The following is a 20,413-nucleotide window of genomic DNA, read 5'->3' on the forward strand; positions in this document are numbered from 1 at the left end:
TGCTCTATGTATTTAGGTGCTCCTATGTTGGGTGCATAGATACTTACAATTGTTACAGCTTCTTGCTGGATTGAACCCTTAACATTACATAACATCCTTTTTCTCTTCTCACAGTCTGTTTTAAACTCTATTTTGTCTGAAATAAATATTGCTACCTCAGCTTTATATTGGTTTCCAATTGCATGGAATATCTTTTTCCATCCCTCCAGTCTCAGTCTGTGTGTCTCTTAAGGTCTGAAGTGAATCTCTTATAGGCAGCATAAAATGGGTCTCTCTCTTTTTTTTTAATCCAGTGACCCTATGTCTTTTGATAGGAACATTTAAGCCATTTATAATTAAATCAATTATTGATAGATATGTACTTATTGCCATTTTGTTAAATGTTTTTAGGTTGTTTTTGTCATTTTTATCGAGTCCTTTCTTGCTCTCTTCCCTTGTGCATGTGTGATGACTTTCTTTAGTGTTATGTTTGGATTCCTTTCTATTCATTTTTTTGTGTATTTATTATAAGTTTTTAGTTTGTCATTACCATGTGGTTTATACATATGTGTATATATAGAGATGTATATGTATATGTCTATATATATGAGTATATGTGTATATAAGTATACATGCCAGCCTATCTTAAATTGATGGTTGCTTATGTTTGGATGGTTGCTTATGTTTGAATGCATTTTAATAGCACTACATTTTTGACCCCCCTCCTCCATATTTTATGTGTTTGATGTCTTATTTTATACCTTTTTATTTAGTGATTCCCTTAACTTTTAGAAGTAGTTGATTTTACTATTTTTATCTTTTAATCTTCATACTAGCTTTTAAGTAATTGATCTATTACCATTGCTACCTGTTTGCTTTTACCAGTGAAGTTTTTTTTTCTTCTCATATTTTTCTTGCTTATAGTAATGGCCTTTTCTTTTTCTCTTAAAGAAGTCCCTTTAACATTTCTTATAAGGCTGGTTTAGTGGTGGTGAACTCCTTTAACCTATGATTATATGAGAAGCTCTTTATCTCTTCTTCAATTCTGAATGATAAACTTGCTGGGTGGGGTATTCTTATTTGTTAGTCTTTTTCTTTCACCACTTTAAATATATATCATGCCACTTCCTTTTTGCTTACAGATTTTCTGATGAAAGCCAGCTGATAGCTTTATGGGGTTTCCCTTATAGGTAGCTTGTTGCTTTTCTCTCATTGCTTTTAGATTCTGTCTTTAATCTTTGGCATTTTAATTATTATGTTTCTTGCTGGATCTCCTTGGGTTTGTCTTGGGCTCCTCGTGCTTCCTAGTCCTGGATTTGTGTTTTCTTCCCTAAGGTAGTAAAGTTCTCAGCTATTATTTCTTTAAATAACTTTTCACCCCTCTCCCTCTCTCTTCTCCTTCTGGGACTCCTATAATGTGAATGTTAGGACATTTGATGTTGTGCTAGTGGTCCCTTAACCTATCCTAATTTCTTTTCATTCTTTTTCTTTCTTCTGTTCAGCTTGAGTGCTTTCCATTACTCTCTCTTCCACACTGCTGATCCATTTTTCTGCATTCTCTAATCTATTGTTTCCTTCTAATGTATTTTTCATTTCATTTATTCTAATCTTCAACTCTGATTAGTTCTTTTTTTATATTTTCCATCTCTTTTTGAGGTTTTAACTGAACGCATCTGCACTTTTCTTAACTCTGGTGAACATCTCTATAGCCATTACTTTAAACTCTTTATCAGGTAGATTTCTTAACTCTGTTTCATTCAGTTCTTTTTCTGATGTTTTATCATGTTCGTTTTGTTTCAAGCATATTTCTGTGTCTCTTCCTTTTGTTTTGCATTCTGTGTTTATAGATTAGGCAGTAGGACACATCTCCAAGTTTTGAAACTGTGGACTTGTGTAGCAATGTCCTCTTGGTAGACTGTGTGTGCCAGGCGGCATGGGCTGGTTGAAGGCCAGATGGGCATGGTGCTGGGATTCCCAGGCCATAGGCCAGGGTCTCCTTTGTGGTTGCACCTAGGGCCACACTGGTGGGGTGGCCTGTGTCAGAGGGTCACAGTCTTCTGTGGGCAATGTGCTGGGATTTCTCTGGTAGGGTTTCTAGGAGTGGAAGGGCACAGTCAATGGGTTTCCTTGGTGGGCACCAGCTGGGGCCATGCTAATGGGGTAGCTGGGGATTGATGGTGAAGTCCAGGGGTTTCCCACATTGGCACTGAGGTGGGGCTGTGTAAACACGGCAACCAGGAATGGGAAGGATGTGGACAGATTGAAGCCATGTGAGTGTTGCACAAGTAGCATCTTGGTGGGACTGCTGGATCTTTGAGAGGCATTTTTGGGTGTGGGCGGAGGCCAGGAGGCTTCTTCCATCACTTCTGGAACTGGCGTGTTCCCTCTGACTCAGCTCATGTCTGCACCATCACTGTGTGTGGGGACAGAAATAATGTTGCTGACCTAACTCTAGCAGTTTCAGTAGAGAACACAAAACAATGACACTCACTCTGCTCCAGTTTGTTCTAACAGTGTCCAGGGGGTGGAGGGGATGCAAATGATGATGGGGCCCACCCGGCTCCCATTCACACTAGCAGTGTCCAGAAAGAATGTAAACGAAATCACCCTGCTCTTATTGGCACTAGCAGTGTCTGTGAATGCAAACAAAAGGTACCCTGCTTCCATTTGTGCTAAATAGCATGTCCAGTCCTGGAGAGAGTTCCAGCAGTTCCCTTGCTTTTTGATATTCAGACTTAAACCCTCCAACTGGTGGCTTTTTTTCTGTGTCTAAGGACAAGGTAAGTCTGCGTTCAGGTAGCTCAGGATAGCCTTCCCTGTTGATGAGCTGGGAATGGAGCCCCTCCATTACCATGTCTCTGTCTCTCCTGCCATTTTTCATGTGGTCTTTTATTCATCATTTTGCAGAAGGTGTTCACTCAGACCTCCATTCTTCCTCAGCATGAATTCCTCTGTGTGTAGGTGTAGATTTAGGGTGTACATGGGAGGAGGTGGACTCAGGCTCTTTTTATACTGCCATCTTGGACCCAGGAGGGAAAAATGTTTATAGAAAGGGGAAACTGCAAAAGTAAGCTTACATTCCATATCCACTTTCCTTTAAAGTCATTTATTTATTCTAGGCATAAAAACTTGAGAATCCAGGTTTTGTGTGGATAGAGAGTCACTGATGTGTCACAGAGAAATAATCAGTTATGTGAGAATGGAGAGACAAAACTGGAAACTTGAGGGCTTAAGGTCACAGTGAGAAGGAAGGGATAGAGAATGGGCCTGATATACAGCAGGTTTCCCTTTCAAAGTATTTACTGACTTCTGAAGCTGCAAGGAACAGGAGCCCATGAGACCTAGTCGAACACCTATAAAAAGCAAAGAAGGATCATTTTTGCAGACTCCCTTTATTATAAAAAAGAGTTTTGAGTACAGAACTTCCTCCCACTGCCAAAAACCGGTGAACATACCAGTTCCTAAAATGAAAACCAGAGAACTATGCCCTCAGAATAAGGATAAATTAGAGGTAATCTGAGCTTTACTAAACCTACAGTCTTGTTGTAGCTCAGCTCAGTGCTTGTTGAATTAAGGTGATAAGCTTCTACTTTATCTGCCTAGTAGAAAGAACGGTTATCCTCTATGGAAGAAAATATCAGAGTTTCTGTGATATTTTTTATATACAGTATCTACCATTTAGTCAAAAATAATTAGTTATGCCAAGAGTGAACCATACAACACCCATCCCCTCCAAAAAAAACAAGAAAAAGGGATGACAAGCAGATGATCTAAATAATTGTATTAGCCAATATTGAAATAAACTATCAAAGATATGTTTACAAAATATACAAAGATAGGTAAAATAGATGGAAAATGGCAAATTTCACCAGAAAATTAGAACTATAAAGTAAAATCAAATAGAAATTCTGGAATTGTAAACTAAAACTGAAAATATTCAATAGATAGATCCAATAGTAGATTAAACAGTGGAGTAAAGATTAGTAACTTGGAATATGGATGAATATGAAATATCCAAATTAAAATACAAGAGAAAAAATAATGGAAAAAATAAGAGCATAAGAGACACATAGGATGCACTGAAAGTACATAATTGCAACCTTAGTAGGATAAGAGAGAATGGGGCATATACAATATTTGAAGAAAAAGTGGCTGAGAGATTTTTAATTATTTTAAAAATAATTTTCTAATAACCATTACATCAGTTTGTATATACGCAATAGAGCACATAGCAGAGGGTTAACTCTAACCATTCTACAATGCAGAACATTATAATGTTGCAGGCCAAATCTCCTCCCTTAAGTCTCTTACATCTCATGTGAGAGGTTTGCCATTAGATTACCTCTGCCTGAGTGACAATCTATAGCAATACATATTCTTCACTACCTGCTCCTACAACCACACATATAAAGAATATACCCAGTGGTAAGATTTTTGAGTCCACAGTCACTTATGTGAGTTAAAGCTGTATTCCTGAAGGCCCTTTGTTAAAAAAGCAACAAGAATAACAAATTAGACTTTTCACATCCAAAACATCTTAACTAGCTTGCCAGATATATTCTTTTATGTGGCTAGATTCATTCTCCATCCTTCTCCACTCTGCACTGTGTCCTAGAGTGTTCCTGGATTCTAGCAATAGGCTCCTACAACAAAGTTCCTCTACATTGTGGCACCAACCACAAGCAGCCTTAGTTCCCATGATGCTTCAAACACAGTCTGCGTTACAGTAGGTCCATACCTTTATGCACTTCATCCTCTCTTTGTATAATGCTTGCCCTATCTACCTGCCAAAACCCATTATACTTTAAGCATTTATCTCAATTACCACCTTTGCCATGAAGTGTTTTCTTATCTCATTGCCTAAATATAATTTTTCCCTCCTACTTTCTCTTGAGAAGAAATATGACCTCTGGAATCATATATAACTTAATCTGAACCATGGTACTACCATTTAAAAACTGTATGACTATGTTAAGTGCCATAATAGTCAAAGCACAAGGTACCCAACATATACCCGAAATCCTTGGGAGGAGATGAGGGTTAAGGAAGGTTTCCTAGAGGAAGTGATATTTAAACTGATAATTATATATCAAATGGGACTGTCAAGCAAGGAAGGGAGAGAGATGGATGGTATATTCATCCACAAGTTCATTCCTCTAGTAAATGTTTCAGGTGTGATTACTATGTAGAAAGTCAGTGAACCCAGTGACCTAGTGAGGTATATAGGCATGTGCAAGAAACCATCCCAACTTTTAAGGAGATTTGATCTAATGAAGGAAGAACACCTTTATGTAATTTTCCAGAGTACTAGAAGGCAGGTAATAACACACAAGTGGCTCAGATGGTATACTCTAAGAACTCAAAAATGGGAGGCCTCATCTCCTCCTGGGACAATTAAGAAAATCATGATACAAGTGGTGGCATTTGAGCTGGGTATTAAGTAAGAGACTAGCTGAATTGTGTAGTATTTTAAGAAGACTAGATAGACTATTGAGAACATGGTGATAGGTGAGAAAAAAGAAAAAACAATTGGGAAGTTATTATGATAGTTATGGATAACATTTTGAAACTGAGCTTATCTGAATTCCTACAACCAGATGTTGGAATGACTTAAATACAGTGTAGAATGTAGAGTGTTGGAAAGGAACATCCTCATCAAGCTACAGGAAAAAGATTAGGATTAGATTAATGCGCTGATTTGTTTTTACCTTCCACCCCATTCACTAATCCATTCTGTACCTGCACCTGCTCAGTGCTCCCAGTTGTTTGACCCCTACAGACTACAACTGGGCTTCTCACCCCCTAGCTTCTGGCAGGGTCCAACCAATGGAGGACAGCATGTTTGGTGCATTTCTCCCTGGCCCTTCCCTGCTCTGGCGTTACACCTCTAGAAATAGATGCCTCCTCCTTTGACCCCAGCCATCCGGGCTGCAGTAATACTGTTTCCCACTTGCTCTCCGAGCCTTAGCAGTGTTAATGTTTTTCTCTTGCTGGTTTCTAGGTTCCTTGCCATTCTTTATTTATGCTCTTGACCCTGACCACACCTCTGTAAGGGAGCCTTTCATGAGAGTCCCTTCCTTTGAATGGTCTCAGGAAAATTGCATTTTGCATTGAGAATCAGATTTACACAGTGAAACACTAATGGATAAACTAAGGACTTGTGGAAACAAACTAAATTATTACCTAGGGGTTTATTCATTTTTAAACATAGCAATAATATCTTTTGAGGTCAAAAATCTTTAGTGGTCATCTTGGCTAACTCTTATTTTTAAGTATAAAGAGTCCACCTGGAACTGGGGTGTGGGGAGGATGTGATGTAAAGAAGGACATGGACACGGGCAGGAAAGGGGCAGATGAAGAGGGAATAGGCACCCCAAACTTTTGCCTAATTCATCTTTTTCTTCAGTGCCAATTTTGACCCTAAGCTTGAGTTGTCTATTTTAGGAGACGCTAGGGGAGAAAATCAAGGAAACCTGGGGAGTGCTGGGCTAATGATGACCTGATACTCAGAGAATGCTATGACAGGTAATGTACAAAGCTGGCAACTCTATTTGATGGAGCAACACATACTCCGTTACATAATTGGTTGTTCTTTGCAGTTTCTAGGACCCAGTTTTTTTTGTGCTGAACATTAGTCTCTTAGCCTTAGGTAAGAACTCAGCAGTCCAATAAGTTTTTCAAAAAGACCTGTTTTAGCTTGTTTTATAACCTTGTGGCTTTCCTGCTCCTGGTAGTTTGAGGACCTAGTGATAACTTTTTTGTCTTTATCTACATTTTACATCTTACAGGCTGTGGCAACTTCCTGAACTTCCAGAAACCTCTTTAGTAGTCCAGATTGTGAGTAGCAAAGTCCCAGGATCCTGGTTCTGGTTCTGCCACTGAGATAGGTCACTTCAGACCAGAGACCAGCAGGGAGCCTAAAACCTCCTGGCAGAAGCAGCACAGACCCCTAAAAAACACTGGGCTAAGACTATAGCTTGTGGGATCTTTCAGACATGGTGTAAATTCCTGCTCAAGTCTTCTCCAATACACACCTGAAGCTCTGAGGGCATCTGATACTCACACAGACCTCTGGCCATATGTCTGGGCTCAGAATGTAGCCCTAAGAGCAAAAGTCCTTAAGTGACCCAATAGAAAGCACTCATGTGTCCTTCCTTATCCCTTTTCTGCTTCAGACCAGGGATGGACAAGCCATCCCTGCATCAGACTCTCCAGAGGCCGTATGTATATGTATTTCTTTTTCCATGATCAGCATGGATTTGATCAAATCTGAAAACCCTACATAATGTATGCCAAGCACATTCCAACTCATTTGCATGTAAATCATCACAGATGACGCTTTATAAAGATTTCTAAGATGCCTCTTAATAAGCATTTTCAAGCCTCTTTTACTTTTCTGTAAACACTCTCTTTAATCTCAAGCTCTGGAAGGTTTGAATTTGGTTTGAAATGGCAAGCCCAGGAATTCTGAGCAGATTCTGACAGGCCCGAGTTCTCCCAGTCCTACTTTTCATCCGTCAGAGACTGACTCAAAATCCCTCAGCCAGACGGATGAAGAGTCCCAGCTGTCAACTCACGTCTCCCACCGGTACTTTATACTCATTGGCTTTAAAAACAAGAGTGTTTTCATGTTTTAAATACTCATTTACAAACCGTTTCTCATCTCTTGAGTCTCTGCAATGTTCCCTCTGAGGCCTCCATGCTCCCAGGGGAATTTTCTCTGGTTTAGGAATAAATAGGAAGAAGGGGGGTGGGAAGAACAACCCTCCTCTGATAAGCTGTCCCAGCTGACAAGCCCTTCCCCTCAGACCCATCCACTTAGATCAATGAACATTTCACAGGCTAAACCAGTTATCTTCATGAGAAGACAAGGCCATTATGTAGCCATGCATATACAAAGAGGTATGCAATATTCAGAATGTCTCTTACAGATTCCAAGTAGGAAAAAATGTGAGCTTCCTGTTTTGTGCAACCCCATAGAATTACCCTTCTCCTCTCATCCAATTACTCTTTAAACTAGTTACTGATTTTGTTATTGTTTCCTTATAATTTTCCTAAAAAGCATTCCACTAACCCTGTCTTAAGCACTGTTCATTTGTTCTGTATATTTTTCTGCCTGCATGTATTATATATACATAAACATAGATCAAATGTGCAGTATAGAAATTTGCTGTTTAGTGACATTTTAGTGCTCTGCATGAATATCTGAATTCAAGAGTATATGAAACAAGTCAGTTTTTGTAGGATCACTGTTACATTGACCTTGTGTGACATATGGTGTCAGGATCTTTTGTATCTGACTCAAAATATAGAGTGAATGAATACAATTAAAACATACCATTTTCTGCTTGTTAAAGTATATTTGAAATACTAGCAGAAATATATTGTTTAGGTCTCTGAACTGGTTGACCACAAGGATTATTTCAGTAAAAAGTAATAATTATGAATATGTAACTAATACTTTATGGTCCACAAAGTTCTTACTTATATACTCAATTTTCACATACGACTTCATTTTTCTCCTTGAGATACTTCATTTTCTTCCTTATATTTGCAGCCTCTGCTAGTCCCAATCTTAAAGGTATCCAGTCATCTTTTGTTAGTATTTCTGTGATGTGGAACTGTGGAATGATTTCCTCCCAAGCATCTGCTGCCAGAATACAAAAGAAAGGTGATTCTTTCTATAATTCATAACTCTGAGTTCATGAATTATTATACTTACTGTTATATGATAAAATACATATAAAATATCTCCTCTCTTCTCAACCCTAGTATATTGGCTAGAATACAGTTTAAAATGCTGTTAAAAAGATACTTAAAGCTGGAGTGGAACAAACAAATTAGATGTCTATTTCCCACCCATGTGCCAGTCCAGAGATGAGCATACAAGCTGGAGGACGTGAAGTCCTCACACCACTGGATTCACTCTGCATCCTCAGTAGGTGGCTTTCATCTCCGCTCAGGAACCTGATTCAGCTGTTATAATTTCCCAGCCAGAAGAAAGGTCCAAGGAGAGAGAGAATGTATATGGGATAGTCTTTAAGGTCAGAAACCTTAAACAGTCACTTGTTAAACCTACTGCAAGAACTGAGTCACTGAGTCACACTGCACCATCTGAGTCACAGATGGGAAATATGATGTCTAGCTGACTTGCCACATGGCCTGATGAGTTCCAGAGGTGGACTGTGGAAAGGTTCTATCTCTAGAACGAAGAAGGAGCAAATGGACACTGGAAGAAAATCACTGTCTGCCGCCGTCTATCTCTATGGTCGGTGTATGTTTCCTTGTGTGGGAGTCGGGTAGAGCAGGAGCAGCATCTGGAAAGGAAATTGACCTAAGAGGAAGCCCATAGTATTTCTTCCATTACTGAAGAAAAGGAACAGTCCTGAGGATAACATGAAACTGGCCACAGGCACATATTTTCTATCTCCGCTCCTACACACATATCTGAGTGAGTCTTCAGGACAGAGAAAACTAAAAATTTTCAACATTTTTCATCCAAAGTCTGTAAGACCTAATGGGGGAAACACAGTTGGAATTAATTGGGTGCAGCCGTCCAGGGTTTCTGGGCAAGGCAGGACTGGGAGGCAGTTCCAGGAGCACATGCCTGAGTGGTTCTGGGCAGTGTAGGTGGCATTAAGGCCAGAGTTGTTGGGCTGGAGCTGGGATTAGCAGGCATGGGGATGCAAGCAGAGGACAGTAGCAGGAGGTAACTCAGTGGAAGGCCCAGTGAGAGTGACAAGGCAGTGTTAAGTTCAGCCCCATTTCCCAGAACCATCGTGTTGGAAGATGGCTGATTGGAAGGAATCCTCAGGAGACAAAGTGGGTCCTCAGCTCTGGATGACAGCACCAAGTTAGTGTGAGATCACTGGAAGAGTCCATGTTACTTTATAAAATCATGAAAATACATTTCCCTCTCTGCCTTCTCCCCCCAGAAATGTTGACATGTGGTAAGGCTTCTGCTTATCTTATGCTTGGGTGTTTCACAAATTCAACAATCCACAATGATTGTGCCCAGAAAAGTTACAACAACAGCATCTAAACAAATAACTATTTTCATTATTGGACAAAGTATAAAATAATCCAGAGGACAAATCCCCAAATTCTTTACCAGCAGTTTTTTCTAAATTACGAGGACCGAACTCAGAATTGTCCCTCTTGTAAGAAAGATTATTACAAAAACTAAAGGAGGAAACAGCCACTTCCCTTCATCATGTAAAAGGCTGATCAATCTTTGTCTCTCAATACACACTAAACCTATCTTCAAAGTGACAAAAGATGCATCTTTATGTAAATGCTTTGAATTGCATGTAGTAGAGACTCCCACATAAGAGTCAAGTTAAAATTCATTCCACGTGTTCTGTAAGTATAGCGTTCTACCAGATGAGTCTGGGTGGATGCAGAACAGTTCAGCACATTTTCATTTTCCATTGACTTGATGTTTATGTTTGGTATTCAATTGTTTTAAAGCATGACTAAAGAGTGTAAAAATGCTATAGGAATTCAGGGGTCCAGAAGGATTCTCTGCTTGGCTGAATCCCCAGAGCTATATATGTATGCATTTTCTAGACCTATTATTTTTTTCCAAAATCTTTTGAGTGTTTTGGGAGTGCAGTGATTGAGGAAAGTGGTCATTGTAAATGACAATTTTCTACTTAAAAAGCTTTCAGCAAAGCAGCTTCTTTCTTTCCTATAGAGGCACAGGATTCCTCAAAAATTTCAAGAGAAAGAAAGTGAAGAGCAATGGGTGATTTTTTCCATAGGACAACAAGATGCCTCAGGGATATATTAGTTGACTTTTATATTTTTATCTCTCTCCCTACAGCCAAAGAAAATTTCTAAATTTTGACAGTACACAGGGTGGGGGCCCGCAGTAATGTGGGGTGATTCTTAGAAGTAATTGACTTTATGATCCAGCTCTGAGGGAAAATGCTGCAGGAGACTCCAGTTTTATTGCCGTTTTTTATTATTTTTATTTAGTATTGACTTTACCCTTGAAGTGTTTAGTCTCTTTTACTTGCAGTGATCTCCCCTAGCAAGCCTCTGAATACTGCTGATCACGTAGCCGGCCTTGGCCGAGACTGAGTATTAGCCCAGATTTTCAGCTTCTCTCTTCTACCTCTGCCTAAAACTATGAGGTTCTCACGTTATAATTTTTTCCCTTTTTTAATGCTGGCAAAACCTGTTTTTCACTTGTGTTAAAGCTGTCAAAACTGCCCAAAGGGAAAAAGTATATGTTTTCCCCTTGGTACTGAAAAGAGTGAAGAAGCATATTTTGGCAGTTTCAGTGTAGGTGTGAAATTTTTCACACAGCTCTACTAGGGAGGTACACAAGTCTGGCCCTGTTAGAGCATCTGATATTTCATGGATGGCAATTTCTTTAAAAGGTATGGCCTAGGGCTAAATTAAAAGATGGGGATTTAGGCTAGAAATGATAGCGTTCCGTTGAAACAATTGTCAGTTATGTGAAAGATGCTGTTGCATATTTAGAAAACAAATGGTGCCCCTTTAAATTTTCCCCATGGCAAGGTTTATTGTAAAATAAAGATGTGGAGTTATACATCAAATATGTATTTTAGCTTATAGATCCCACACCATAACATAATACATTAGACTGTGAGGCATTGATTTTACATGAAAGCATATCAGTGAATATGCAGAAACCAATAAACCTTCACCATGGCTGGGTAGTGGATCTCTAGACAAAATTTATTTTTACATTTAAACCAACTATTGGCTTTGCTGCATTTAAAAAGGTATGGCATATATTCTTAGGAGGTTTTTTAAAAAATTAAATCAATTACACTGATTTTATATCCCATCTTAACAACAGTCTTACATTAGAGTTGACACATTTTGATGACTACCATGAAAATAACAAAGCTGGGCTAAATTTTCTGGATTTTTTCCCCCAAAGATTTGGCTGATCAAACGTAAGTATAAATACTGATTTTTTTTGACACCCAATTTATAGGCTGGTCTGTTGCTGATTTTACCTAATTTGTTTATTGAAATAAAATGTTTACTGCCCATCTTCTGATTTCATCACAGTTTTAGAATATTAGGCTAATAATTTATCAGAGGCACAGAAAAGAGAATTGTAGTTTTTTTTTATCAAACAGGACTTGTGACATCTTGGATGTGTAAGTAAGTGTAAAGGATTTGCTAATACAACTGAATCTTAGTGTGCTTAGTACACTTAAAACTATCTGAGACCTACTAATTTCTATTCCTATTAGAAAGTACCTGCGAAATGTTTTGGATTTATGATCTCTTTTCAGTTGTTGCATTTGAAGAGATGTTGTATCTTCTCAGATTTTATGTGCATTCATAATTTTATTTTCATTGTAGAATCAATTTTTGAGATATGGGGGACAATATCTAATGGAGGATACCCCCTTAATATATCACTCAGTCTTGGCTTGAATCTTTTTTTCAAGAATGACAGTTATATTTTGTAACACTCAAATTTTAAAAATAGATTCTTACAGTAAAGTGAAATCCTTTTCTCCATGACTTTCATTTAAATGAATTCTGTTTCTAGAGCCACAGAGAATAGGTCCACTTCTTATGATTATAATCCAGATATTAACGGATGTCTGTCATATTTTGCGGCAACCTTCATTTCTGTAGCTGTAAAGCCCTCAGTTTCTTTACAAACTTGAGGCCAGCAGACTGATCTCTTGTCTGTGACATTAACTCTTCCTTGTCATTTTGAGTTTCAGCTCATTCTGTTTCCACCTTAATCATTTCTCTCCATTACGACTTTTCTGTTGTTAGACACTGTTTCCATAAGGAATTTCAAACATTTATTCTGATCAAGGAACCAGATAAAATTACGGCACAGAATTTTGGCATTCCCATGAATCACAGTTAGGGTTTCCAGAACACTGTAGATCCTCTCATCACGCATCTCAGCATTCACCCAGTGCAACCATCAAACCAACAGCCTAAGAACCAGGCAGGGAATATCTCAAATGCTCCAAATAGCTGCACATCACTACAGATTATGACTGCTTGGATTTAGGGAACATTTTTTTGGCTGGGGATACATTCCAATGGGATAAATTAATCTATGTAAACCACATAGCTCAGCTGAAACTGCTGTTTGGCATTCTAAATTGCCAGCTCTGTCTCCTTTCTGCACAAAAATGCACATTTCTTCCTATAATAAAGATATTTTATAATAGCAATAAGGCAACTCCAGGGTGTGTGGTTATCACGAGATAATCATACCCTAGAGGGATTACAGACACTTGGCTGTGCCTCATAACACCCCATGTGTGTGTTTATCTCATGATAACCACACTCGCTTTTGTATCTTATTGCCTAATTATCCTCTTCTAATGCAAAATACTAATTTTTTGTCTGAAACAATATGTGCCAGGATGTATTGCTAACAATCTCAGGAGGACACTGACAAACAACGCTGCTGTTTCTCCATCTTCACTTCCCATAAGATAACTGATATGCAAGGAAGAAGTTCTCAGAGCGATAGGTGAACATTCACATCCATTTTTGAATGAGCTGTTTCTCAAATGGACTATATAGAGGCTCCTGTTTTGCCCATTAATACTTTATGATAAATAATCCACTTTTTTCTCTTTTAGACATAAGATTTCTCAATTATAATAGAAAGCTAGGAATGAGCAGAAACTTTAAACCCAAAAAAATAGACACTAATTTCATTTACTTCTAAAAAGTTAACAGCAGAGATTGATTTTGATTTATTGAATTATCTAATAAGAATATCTGCATGCTGCTTAGTCAGTCCACCACATATATTTCAGCTGTCAGTCTTTCAAGTTGAAAAATTTTTGTACCTTATAGTAGTACAATTCATACAAATCCATCAATCTTGAATCCTTTTACTATTATAAAGTGAAATTATTGCCTACATAATTATTCCAATTCTACATAGTAATATTTTTATTACATTATTATACAACAATTAAAGCCAATAGTGGTTACATGTACAGATTTCCTATGAATCTGATCTCAGAAATGAATACTTTCAAGTTCTATTTTCTAAAGTTTTATTTGTAATCTCTGAGTATATTTAAGACCCTGGCAAAGGCCATTGAGGATTTTCTTGCATTTCATTACTTGTTCAATTTAAATTATTCTGAGCAAAAAAAAAAAATCTAGTTTTTCAACTAGATTACGAAAAGGTAATGGTATATGTTAAAAGTTCATTATTTATATGTGTGTGTGTATATACACACCATCTGTATTTTTCATAAATACACCTTCAGTTCTGGTCTCCACAGACCATGACCATTATTCTCAAGGCCATTCCTTATATTGCCTTAACCTTACAAACTCAGTTTCCTCTTCCTGGTTTCTGACTTCATAAATATCACAGGGTTGAATGTGATTCAATTCAGTAAACCTGTGCTTTCTGAAATGTCTGCTATGGGCTTCAAGAGGAGCTATTGCCCTGTCCCTGGAGTCCTGCTCCAAGAGTGCATTCTTGAACTTTGATTTTTAGGGATGGATTATCCATCTGCATTTACTAACAAAGACTACACTAAATCTCAATCCATTAGTCACAGGTAAATACAGCAATAATTATTAGTGACTTAAGGGCAGAATTAGATTGTTGTAATGACTAAAAAGTGAAAAAACATATTTTAGAAGTTGCTACTACATTAATAGAAGGGATAAATGCAATGTTTTTTAACCTCAATTACTGGCTGGTAATTAATGAGAAATATTATTTTCTTGTTTTTAGAAACAGGCATGTTTTCTTAGACCTGAAAGGCATCTTAGAGCCAATCTATTCCAATCACCTCTTCATACAGCCAAGAAAATTTGACACCACCATCTATTCTACTTGCTTGTCTTTCACTAAGAACTGGAAGGAAGGATCTTTTAAATCAATATGCACAATTACCTACACCATGGATGGTGTGAGCCTGAAATTAAGCAAACTTAGTTAAAGCAAACCTTTTTAGACTAGTGCTGGGCATTATTGTACCTTTCTTAGCATGCAGCTGCAAAAACAGAGTGGAGGAGTCTGAATAGGTAAAAATATTGGACAGCATTTTAGAGTTTTGAATGCCCTGTATTTTCCATTGACTCTGTGAGTAAAAATTTCCAAGATGTAGTGGGAGAATATTCTTAGAGTTTATTAGATATTAAGCAGATACTATGAAGGGCTCCAGTGCTGAAAACAGCTAGGTCCTGGATATACTAGCACAATTATATTTTAAAGCATTGCTGAAATCACATGGAGGAAAGTGAAATTTTCCTAGAACCAATAAATACATAAATGAAAAGGAACAGTGAGCTAAAAGTAGGGTAAGAGTGACAAGATATAATCAGAGTAAATGCTAACACTAGCCTTGGAATAAGGAAATACACCTTAGGCCCATGCTTTTTATAGCAGTCCAATTCAGTATAAAACTAATAAAAAGATCATTTTAAAAGCATGCTTTAGAAACTACATGGTTCAGAATATTACAGTAAAAAGAAGAAAACAATGGACATTGGAGAAAAAAATTTTGTAATCAGAATACTATATAAAATTTGTAGAATGCAGCAAGAGTAATAATTGGAAGGATATTTACAACCCTAATTGTTAAGAATTGCAGAAAAAGAGCAACCTAAGTATTTAATATAAGAAATCAGGAAAAGAATAATATATTAGACAGACCTAAAGCAAATACAACTGGAAATAAAATAAGTTAATGGAAAAGAAAACAAAATTGCAAAAGAGTATCTACAAAAAAGTAGTTCCTTAAGAGAGCCCCAAGCAAAACTGATTTTAAAAAAGACAAATCATGTATAAACAATATTAAAAAGAAAATGGGATGTATCTGTATTGAGGCCAGATTTAAATGCAAGAATTGTGAATCTCTTAATGATAAATTTGAAAATTAGAAAAATGGACACATTTCTAGAAGAATAATTACAAATGACCTGAAAAGACAGTATAAAACTATATATTCTGTTTTCATTAAAGCATTTGAAAACCAGAACCAGATGGTTTTACCGGAAAATTCTAACCACTCAAGGAACACACCATTTCAATCATTTATAAACTCTTCCAGAGAACATAAAAACAAGGGGCACTACAAGTCATAAGACAAGTATAACTCTGAAATCAAAATCAGAGGAGGGGTGTTCAAGGCAGGACAATCACAAGCCCATATCATTCATGAATTTGTATGAAAAATTCCTCAAAAACAACAAGGAAAATAAGATGCCTAATTTATTATATGAATTCAAAGGTGACAATGCTAGTAAATATACAAAAATAATTTACCTTATATGCAGATTAGAGGAGAAAATAAGAAAAAGTGTTTGATAAAATTTAATATCACAATAGATGTCTGCCCTAGAGTTTTCAGACCACAGAAGGAGAAAAAAATCTTTCTTGATATAGACAACTACAGAACAATTTTTGGAAGATTAATAAAGCTGCTAGATATTTGATCAGTAATTAAACAGCAAAAAAGAAGAAACAAAGTCATGATGTGCAAAGCAAGGAAAAACAGATGGTACCTAGAATTAATAAAAATGTATAAGACTTTTATGAAAGAGAAAATCTCAATAATTAAAGAGCTATACCATATTCATGAATTTAAAAAAGTTTCAATGCAATTTTGATCAAAATTCCAACAAGAATTTTTAAAGTAAATTGATTAATTCTAAAATATATCAGAAAGAACTAAGGCTAAGGAAAATGAAACTGCTCCTGAAGAATATTGAAAGTTTACCAGACATCAAAATTCATCATAAAGCTGCCATAATTAGGGCAGTTCAGTACTACTGCAGGGATAGATAATAAATATAAGGAAAAAGAACAGCCATAAACAGATACATGCTGTATACATGACACAATATATGACAGAGGGGGTGTTCCTGCTCATGGGAAAATGAGGAACTCTTGATTAAACGGTGCTGTGACAACTCATACAGAAATATCAGTAGAGAGCCTTACACTATAAAAATATAGGAAAATAAACTCCAAATAGATTAGAATTAAATGTGAGAGCCAACTCAGAAGTGGAAATGCTTTCTTCAGCAAGATGCACACTCACATGCACACAAAAAACGCTAACTAAAGAATAATCTTGTACAATTACAATTTAAATTAGTTAAAGTAAAAATGAAAAACCACAAACTGGAAGAATATGCAGTCAACAAGGATTAATATCAGAATATAAAAACTACAACAACAAATCAATAAAATAACCTAATAAAAAATTATGGTGAAATTTACCAAAATGGGAAATTTACCAAAAGAGATTAATTTTAAACTGAGAATGAAGCTTTGGGACCTGTTGAGTTTTAAGGTTATTGCAGAAGTTGTGGAACAATCTGATTAATAAGCTGCAAATTGGTATAGGGGTGAAGGGTTTTCAAGGGAACTTTGCTTAGCCTAGTGATCTGGGTTGGGGTGCAGAGGGAGGGGAAAGTCAGGGAGCTCAAGCTGAACAGATTTTGAACTAGTCTTGTTTCAGCCTCATCCTCCACCCTGGCTCAGAGTGTATTGCTGTCTTGCTTCCCACTGACCCTCTATCCCTGTCCACTCCAACCCACCCCATTCTGCAACATGAATCGACTTGCTTCTTACTGGCCTTGCCTCCCCTAATGCTTTTTGAATAATGAATTCAACTTTCATTTTTTTTTGCTTTGTTATGTAATGTGCATCTTTCTTAACTTCATTCTCCCTTTATCTTTGTCCTTGTAAGCTTGCTTATTTTCAATCCTCTGTTAATTTGGTGAAGGGTAAACATGAATTCATATGTCCAGTAAGCCATGATTTACTTCAAATTCTCTACTTGAAAGTTATTTCTAAGTTATCATCATCCCCCATCTGCTGAAGGCTATAGGTTCTTTGGGTCCCAGTAATGTGTTATAGAAAACCATATTCTTCGGGTGTGAATTTTGGTTCCAGCACTTACTAATTATGTTAGGCAGGATAAGCTATTCAATTTCTTAGCTGACATTTTCTTTTTTTACAAAATGAGGCTTTTTATTAGTACCTCACAAAAATATTTTGAGAATAAGTAAAATTCCTGCGTTATGTAGTATGGGTGTGTCATCTATCACTTTCTACCTGGTGGGATGGTAGTAACACTATGGGTCCTTGACTGTAACCCATCTGAACATTTTATCTGACTTTCCTGGGCTGTTTTCAACTAGAGGATGAATGTCCTTCCCGAGGGACACCATAGAGAGGATTTCTGTTTTGGCTGGAACTCTGGAATAAGTGATCATGGAAAGATTTTCCTATAGAGTTTATGATTCCATTTTTTTTTCTTTGAGGGTTAGCAGTAGCATTTAATCTGAGAAAAGCTTAAACCGGATGAAACTGATCATTCATCTATTTTTCTCTGACGCGTGTTGGGGACTGAGAGAGAATACACTATTGAATTTGGCACTGGGGCCTGGATGCCCAAGTTTGCTGATCTGATCTCTGTCTTGTCTCCAATATGCTAAATGTTATATTCCTAATCCCAGCTCACTGCTTTAGTTTCTTTGTAGGGAAAAAGAAGGGGAGAGCTTGGCCAAGAAGGCTTGGTCCAGCTGTGAATGAATATGAAATCTTAGGAGGCTGGACTCATAGTGAGAAAATAACGCTGGCATTAATCCACTTAGAATTGGGCAGTGCTCCATCCCCTACCCCCACCTACAACATGGATTGGTTTAACACCCTTTGTTGGTGTTATTTGGCCATTCCCTTCAAATGCTAATGACCGACTAGTTTAACACCCTTTATTGGTGTTATTCGGACAGTCCCTTCAAATGTGAATGAATAGCTTGCTTTGTTTCCATAGACAGGGGAGCCAAATAACTTCAGGGCTAGAAGCAAATTATTTCTCTGGTATAGACCTACCCTGAATGATGAATTGGGCTCTATGGTGGCTATTTCACTGAAGACTAGGGTTTCTCTACCCATCGCAAACCAGGCCAAAAAGGAGCTAAACCATTTTCTCCTCATTATCACCTCATTAAGCTCCCAAACCAGTGCAGGGCTGGGGTAGAGGCCTGCTACAGGTAGCTTAATGAGTTTCTTATTTATAGGCCCCTGTGCTGTTATGCAAAAGCTTGTTATTCCCAGGCCTGGAGTATAGCAGTTTCTAAAGGGAGTTGAGAAATGCAATTATCAAGCATCTTAGTATGGGCCTCACACCGCTTCTTGGGCACTTGATCAACAATAAATAAATACATTTGTTAGGTTTGTAAAATATGATATTGTGCTGTAGTGTTTACCCCGATTCTCTTGTTTTCTTCTTCTAACAACACAGAACAGATGTTGCTCCAGATGTGGAATATGCAGATGTTTGCCAGCTTCAGGAAAACTCCAGATTCAATGTACATGGCATTCTACAGATTCCTCAGTTTGATTTTGAGGGGGAAGTTAATCCCTCCAAAAAGGCATTTAAAAAATATTTTCCTGCTTTATATGTGACTTGGAGATCACATTTAATCAAATAAAGATCAATCCCATTTTAAGTTCTCACATAAAGATATTAAAAATTGCTGTAATTCATATGCAAATATACAAGACTAATTAGTGCTCCATATTTTGAGTTTTCAAAAAAACCCAATTTACTAAAATTTCAGGCAATGAACATTTATTAAGCACTGACTATGTGTCTGGCATTGAAAAAGTTACTGATGGGATGTAAAAATTTAAACACCCAAGTCACTGTCATGGATTCAAGGAAATTCATCATCTGAAGTCCTGGCAGTCATAACTTAGTTGTATATATAGAGAAGCATATGTTTATTCAAATAACTGGATGTGAATATGTATGCATGTGCATTTACTTCTCCACAAAGACATGGTATATATTGAAGGAAGTGGAGAATAATTTTCAAGCAAAATAAAATTTGATCAGCAGAGAACAGTCCAAATAACAGGTATAACATCTGCATCATAAAAATATAATTGGTGACTTACTTAGGATGTCAGAGCAAAAACCACATAAAATGGACCCAATGAAAAGGGAGGAAATTCTAGCTGTATTCACAAACAGTTAAGCAAACATAAATAGTTAAAATATTTGAATGCCTGTGCTGGACAATACAGAGTATACAGAAATGAATATTATAAATCCTTCATTTTAGGTAAAGTAGATACTGAAAGCCATATAATACTGTACAGAAAGTAGCTCATTAGAGAAGTTAAAGAAGTGCCAAAAGGAATTTTGCCAAAAGGAATTTTGCCAACTTAAAGAATAAAAGAAAATGGAATAGCTGAGTTAGAAATAGAGTTCAAACTTAATAGGATAGGAAGGTTTCAAAAGAGTCAGTTGCATCAATATTTGCATGTGGGACAGACTTAGGAGCACCATATGATATCAGGAGTTTGAAAGACAGAGACTTAAAATTATATTTTCAGAATCAGTCCTCTGTTTTCACTCAGGTTTTATATATTTGAGGTGGCTTACTGGCCAGCAGACACAGTTAAGAA

The 20,413-nt window shown here is 37.1% G+C and overlaps 1 long non-coding RNA gene across 1 annotated transcript; it reads left to right on the top strand.

The window, feature by feature from the left end:
• Positions 1-2,669: 2,669 nt before the first annotated feature.
• LOC118968395 (uncharacterized) lies at positions 2,670-19,447 on the top strand. Its single transcript, XR_012120898.1, has 3 exons — positions 2,670-2,759; positions 6,424-6,504; positions 19,242-19,447. It is a non-coding gene; the product is annotated as an uncharacterized lncRNA (long non-coding RNA).
• Positions 19,448-20,413: the final 966 nt, after the last annotated feature.

This window comes from Manis javanica, chromosome 8 (assembly GCF_040802235.1).
Source record: "Manis javanica isolate MJ-LG chromosome 8, MJ_LKY, whole genome shotgun sequence".
Classification (NCBI taxonomy): domain Eukaryota; kingdom Metazoa; phylum Chordata; class Mammalia; order Pholidota; family Manidae; genus Manis; species Manis javanica.